General features: G+C 35.1%; 1 pseudogene; it reads left to right on the forward strand.

Moving 5' to 3' along the window:
* Window positions 1–4,795: 4,795 nt before the first annotated feature.
* LOC107741427 (WD repeat-containing protein 76-like) overlaps window positions 4,796–7,366 on the forward strand; it is a 9,376-nt pseudogene continuing 6,805 nt past the window's right edge.

Raw genomic sequence — 7,366 nt, forward strand, 5'->3', positions numbered from 1 at the left:
GCACAGAAATGAATTCTAAAATGGTTTTGCTGAAGGCTAGCAGTGAATAGTCACCTATGTGCAGTGTGTGCGGCAATGGTGATTTCTCTCTCTCTCTCTCTCTCTCCTCTGTGCGGTAAAACACACAAACAGACAAGCGCTGTTTTCTGCAAAACTTTCTCTTTTGCCTCTCCTCTGTAGTGACATTGCAGGAAAGAGTGCACACACACACACACTTTACAACACACATACACATTTTATATATATATATATATATATATATATATATATAATAAATCAAAATTCGTAGAAGTACATTGATTTTATTGGTAAATTTAAGTAGTACATAAAAAAGGGCACATGGACTAAACTTTACTGCCGAGAGATGAGCAGTCGTTCCGCCTGGCTGGTTGTTTTGTGAGTGATGGTTAGTGATGTCTTAGCATGCCAGTGTCAGGAAAAGGGAGCCAGTGACTCTGTGGGCTTTGTGGCCAATTATCTAGTTGAGTTCCTCTGGATGGTGTGAAAGTCACATGCAAAGCAAACAAGCTTCAGTTGTCCTTTATCTGATCCTGAAGTTCCGTCCAAATCAGTCACTAGGATCACTCATGTGGATAATAGGATATATGCTAAAACATCTTCAGCACCGGAGCAGGATTACAGAATACACATTCCCAGCATTACTAGCAGTCATCTCCTGTTCATCACTCTAATAAAAATAATTAAAATAAGTTTAGTTCTCAAAAAATTGATATACAGTATATTTAGTGCATTAAGTAAGGAATATTGTGTCATTTCCTATTGATACAAATTATTACTCTGCAATCTAAATTACATGTTAGTCTTAACTAAACAACATATGAATTTAAGTACGTATGAAATTAAGTATGAATTTATGAATTTCAGTACCATTTTAGAAGCATGATATTTAAATATCTGCCAAAGTCTTAATTGATCAAATGTTTGAGATCTTACTGACTGGTTGTTGTATTTATTATTTATATTATTAAATGTAATGTTATGGAACATGCATATTATTATTGATACATTACTGCAATAATATGTTTAATTCAAAATATGTATTCAAATTGTAATTGTAAAACTAGTTTTATCTGTCAACAGCAGAAATAGTGATGGCCAAAATTGTGTTGATTTTAGCTTATCTTTGCCTGGATGTGTAATTGTAAATAATAGTAATTCAATTTATTTCTTTTTTGTCAAAATAAACCTCCACCTTTTGATTTTTGAAAATAGTAGTGGATATTTTATGCTTTTCAACAACTTGCAAGATCTTAATGATGTAAACCAAGAGCTGATGGATTTTCTTGTGTACCACACACACATACTTTATCACACCACCGACACCAAAACTTTAAATCCATAGACCTATTGCTCTCAATGTAGGCTACATTTGGATCAACTATAAGATATATTTCCATTGTCACAGTCACGAATGTTAAAGTGTAAAGTACACATATTACTTGCTTTATTTTTAAGTGATTATATTCTGCCTTATACAGCAGTTTGTTTTGAAAACACAAAGTCAGACCAACTGACCTTGTGAACTTTTTCCTTTGAGCAGAAACCTGAGCTACAAATTCTTGACTTGCAAAAAGAAAAAAAGAAAAAATAATAATAATTTAATTTCAAGCTTCATAAAATAAAAAAACATTCTGTTTTTTCCCCTTGGGCTTAATTCAAGTTTGAATAGTATTTAAATTTATTTTTAGTTTATTTCAAAGAAATATGATTATGAACTTGATATTTTCACATCCAGGCAAAGATAAGCTGAAAGCAACACAGTTTTGGCCATCACTACTTCTGCTGTTGACAGATAAAACTAGTTTTGCCATCAGTGCTGGAAAATAGTCATAATTTAAAGCAGTTAAGCTACAGTGAAGCTACTCATAACAAGATACAAAACCGCTTAGTACACTGAAGCTACTAAAAGAGGCTTTATTATTTACTATTTTCCATATGGAACAAATTGAAACATACATTTACAATAAATACAGGGACTTCTGATAACATTTTTGAGGTTAACACAAAATTGGGTTTTTGTGATATAAGATTATTTTCTGCCTTATATATCCCTTAAAATGCAATTGTAATAGACAGAGGAGAGCTTAACATGCATTAGCTAAAGTTATAGTAGGCCTAAAACGGTTAACTTTGCTGCTGTACTCTTGAACTGCTCAGCCACTAGAGGGAGACACCTCTCTGATACTGGCTCATCCTGACCGAAGCAGTAAAAAAAATGTAAGTATGCTTTTTCGAATGCAACAGGAAAATGTTTGGGTTTGGTGAGAAATTACAGTTTACTTTTTAGATACATTTAAGTTACCATTAATTTTATGTATGTATGTAGCATATGTATGTATGTATTTCTTTATTTACAATGTATTAATATGAACATTGTTTATAGTATTCATTTATATATTTGTTTGTGAGTCATTGCTGCGATTTTAAGTCATTCGAATATTTAGTGTCTGAGTTGGCTTTTTTTTTGGACCCCTTTTTCTCAGAAATTAAGCCATTTTACATATTTTCATGCCACAAACTTCTTAAATGAAATCGCCAAGACACAGAAGGCATTTAAGGGTTATTAAACACGTTAGAAGTGATTCAGTTCAAAGAATAAAATAATATATAGATAATTGATCAAACAAATGGCTCATCTAAAAATAGCTTTAAATTAGTAATCAATTTAATTAAATCAACCCGTGTTCGTTTACTGTACGTCACGTGCACTGGTTAAAGGCACAATATGTAAGATTTTTTTATTAAAATATCCAAAAACCACTAGAACAGTGTTATATATTTTGCTGACTTATGTATGTACATTATCCCAAATGTTTCGAAGAATGTTTAAATCCAGAGAAATAAGCAATTTTAACTAGTGACACGGACCGTGTCTATTGTGTCATTGTGTCGCCTGCCAGTGAAGTCATAACCCGGCGTCATCAAACTATGCCTTTGCCTCTTTGTTTATTTTGAATACACGCCCTCTAGCGGCGAAAATTACATATTGTGCTTTTAAAGGGGGGGGTACAATGCTGTTTCATGCATTCAGAGTTGTTTACACTGTTAAAGAGTTGGATTCTCATGCTAAGCATGGACAAAGTTTCAAAAAACAATTAGGAGGTATAACAGAGTATTTCTGTGCCAAAAATCTTACTTCCGGGTTGGAACAAGTTTCGGAGAGTTTTTTTCGATCGTGGCTCTTCATGACGTAGACGAGGGTGGAACTCCTTATATGGGCATTTCTGGAGTGTCAGTTTTTGTGTTTGTTACGAACGTTTTATAAACAAGGCCCTGTTTGACACTGGATTTGCACATCGTTTGATACTGAAAGATGGAGCGTCCCAGCTATAAAAGATCCCGGTCATGATCTGGAACTGCAGACGGTAAGTGAAACGGCATCAAATGTCTGTTTTGTTGGCAATCAGCTCTCAAGTGCTCGTCGATCTTTAGCTCCGCCCACGGCGCGCCTCCAGGAGCTAGGCTTTTTCCGGAGAGAATCATAAAGTTGTATCTGTCTTTTATAAATATGATAAAACTAAAGACTTTTTGGAGATATGAAGGATGCAGTACTACTCTATAGGTACTCAAGATTAACATGAGATTGGGTGAAACTCTGTGTGTTATGCCCCCTTTAAGTTAAGGGTTACATTATTACCCAAACATGAAACGTTTGGGTAATAATGTAAGTGCACATTAAAACACCTCCCAAATAATGAATATTAAAGAAGGTCTTCAGAGATTAGCAAATCAACTTTCACTATTTTTGTGTCATAAAGGGGATGGGGACAGTTACAAAACGGTTCAGTAGCGCGGGAGTTTTCATAACAGCATGTTCAAAGGAAGTGTGTTGAATAACCTGACCTGCATAGACATGGATGCAGATAAAAGTAATATAAGTTTAATAAAGACGATGCAACTTTTACAGGTGAGCTCAATGTTCGCTCCCTTATTGAACGTTTCTCACTTGCACACTTTATAGAAATACAACACGTGCTCATAACTAGTCAGTATTTCATAAGTATCTTGACACTATATGCACAAGCATATGTCTATAGACAGTTTATTCATTGCATTGTACGGTAGCTCGCATGCGTTTGAAGTGACGATTGATTCACACGTAACGTTATGGCCTTACACTTTGCGCTTGTTTAACTTGCTTAGGTCCGCTATTATGGCCAGATTCAACTGCATGTTCTCTCTCCTGAAGACGAAATGAGAACTGCTAATTTGATATAAGATTGGGTCACAGAACGAGAGCGAAGAACTTTATTTTTGAAAGAAAATGAAATTAATCACTGTACCTTAACCGTCGAATAAAAACCAGCGTGACACAGCGCTCAGAAATCATTTTTTGAATCTACAGTCATGGCCAAAAGTTTTGGCAGTGACAAATTTTGTGTTTTGCAAATTTTGCTGCTTCAGTATTTGTAGATTCTTTTTCTACATGTTTCTATGGTATACTGAAAAACAATGATAAGCATATAAGTTTTAACTAGCAATCAGTCTGCTCTTACAATCTAATTAGTATGATAGAGATTAACCTGACTAGTACTCATTCACACTTTCACATGTGCTGCTGATATGATTAGTCAGTTAATGTTAGCTGGTCATTTTGTGTCAGGATCAAAAAACAGTGATTTTATTTATTTATTTTTTGTGAAAAGTTCACTTTTAGCACTTATTTAAAATGCATCTGATCACTCTACACAATAATCTAGAAATGTGAGTGTACACCACAACAGCTTAAGCAGCAAACTTTGCAAAACACAAAATGTATGTCACTGCCAAAACTTTTGGCCATGACTGTATAACTTGTCATCATTAGGAAAGGACACCACCTCAGGATCCTGGAATGGACGGACCCGTGCGTCGGACATCCCGGCCAATCAGAGAGAAACAAAACCAAGAAAAGAAACAAATTTTGCCCCCAAAATGTCTGACATTTACGTCTGAGGTGAAACGAAGTCCCTTATGGAATGTTTTAATTCTAACTGTAGTTATGAACGTGTGTATTGACTATTAAATATTATCTTTAGAAAAATAACAGTGAGGAAGAAGAAAATATTCAAGAGACACAAGTAAAGCATGATAAGGAATCTCTTCCAGTAAGTACAAACATTGCATCAAATGCTGACTGTCCACCTGAATGGCAAAATCCACCTTTTCTTTGTCGTCTTAAACAGGGTTACCGTGAGGGTTTGTCTGAATATGAGCTGGAGCGACTGGAGAATATCAGACAGAACTAGGCCTTCCTCAGTTCCCTCAAGTTACCTCAGGTAAAACTTTGCAGTGAGGTGGGAGAGTAATCTTTTTTTTTATTACTTTTTTGACTTTTAGCTGTTTTTCCACATGAAACTTGCTTGACTTCATGACCATATTTGATTTGTACATTGGTATTTGTTTGCAGATTTCTGAAGCTCTGAGACCCAAGCCAAAACCAACTCAGAAAGGCCTGAAAAGGTAACTTTAAATAGAAACTATTCAGAATTCAGAAAATGTATACAATAAATAAATAATATAAGGAATGTTATGTATTTAAATATAAAAACATTAATTTAATAGTATTATTTTTAAGTGCTCTTAATGGTCAAAGGTTAAACATCCCTCCATCTCACTATATAACTAAAGAAAGTCAATTATTTTAGGGAAAAGTCAGAAACAGAGATGCTCCCTTTTCGCAAGTCACTGCGGTTACAGAAAAAGGGTCCTCCTCAGACAGCCATTACTCTAGAAATGACTCCTCCTGCAGCCAGAGAGCCTGTAAGTCACTGATATGCATTTGAAGTGTTAATGTTGAACTTAAACACAATTTAGACAAAACACTATGAAATGATTGAATCTGAAATTAAATTAATGTCTTATTTCAGGAAGAAAAAGCAAAAAAAAGCCCCAGGACCGATACCACTTGATCCAGTCAACCTGGATGAACATGTCAGGTTGCCTGAAGATTTGATAAATCTCTGGAATGAGGTCAGTGTCTACATGCACAAAAACATTCCTGTATTCATCAGGATTTGGTCATATTCCAAAAAACTTGTGCATCACACAAATCGGTTTGATGTCTTCTATAGGTCCCATTAAAGCAAGAAACAGGAATGTCAGATTTGAAATCGTGAGTAACATGCCATAAAGAAGTGTTTTACCTAAGCGTAAGTGTTTACCTATACATGTCATTTTGGTGTCTCTTTTATCAGTTTCAGATAAGGTTTCATCTTGTACAGTAATTTTCCTCACTTGTGTGATGAGAATGTGTCATATATTGCATATAATGTGTCAACAAATTTGTTTTCAGGTACCAACAAATGCTGCAGAAATTATCTATCAATGACGATTGTGTGGTGAAAGTTGTGAAAGATCGGATATGTTCTGCAGCTTTTCACCCCTCTTCTTCCAACTTGCTCATGGCAGCAGGAGACAAGTAGGGTCAACCGGGACTCTGGAAGCCGGTGAGATAACAGTGGACTGTTGTGATAAAAAGGAGAGATATTTATGAAAGTTGGAAAGTGGCAATGTGATAGTGACTAATGGCTATTCCAGATTTTCTCCTCTTTGCTTGTAATAATGTACAATATTAACTGTGTTTCCCTCAGGATGCTAAATGGGGCGATGATGGTGTAATCTACTTTGAGCCCCACTCTCGTGCAGTTACCAGCATGGCCTTCTCATCTCACCCTTGCAACCTCATCACAGTAAGCTTTGATGGCTCTGCACGCAGCATGGACCTGGAGAAAGCGGTGTTTGATGAGGTGAAACATTGGTTGTATATGTTTATTGTGTGATAAAAAGACATGTTATGTACACATTTTCTAATGTCATAATCAAGCTTGAGCAGCTTTTTACATAGTGAAGGTACTGTCTTTGTCCACATATACACACTGTAAAATCTAATTAGTTGGGCTTACTTAAAAAAAGCATGCAAACCGATTGCCTTGAAAAAACTAAGTAAAGTGAAATAGGAATAGTGTGTTGTACTGACAAATGCTTAGTTAGTATAGTTTACTTACACAAGAGTTCTAGTAACTAAAAAAGAACTGTAGGGGGTGCTTGTTTAAGTCTGTGTGTGACTTTAGCATATTACCACACACGATTTAAGGATTATATAAACCCAATTAAAATCATCTGAAGGTATTTATGAAAAATGAAATTTGAATAAATTCATTAATAAACACAAATTAAAAATGCACTAATGCTTTAATTAGAAGATAGGTCACCTTCTAAAAGCAACCTATTTATTTTCTTCCCTTGAAATCAAATGACTGATTTCATGATGCATTGCCGCATTAACAGGAAGAAAATTATAGTAACATAAACCAAGTTCCAAGTGCCCAACCAAAGGGAACGCTAATCACTATAATGGTGAATT

The sequence above is a fragment of the Sinocyclocheilus rhinocerous genome, unplaced genomic scaffold (assembly GCF_001515625.1).
Source record: "Sinocyclocheilus rhinocerous isolate Xijiao unplaced genomic scaffold, SAMN03320098_v1.1 scaffold1007, whole genome shotgun sequence".
NCBI lineage: Eukaryota > Metazoa > Chordata > Actinopteri > Cypriniformes > Cyprinidae > Sinocyclocheilus > Sinocyclocheilus rhinocerous.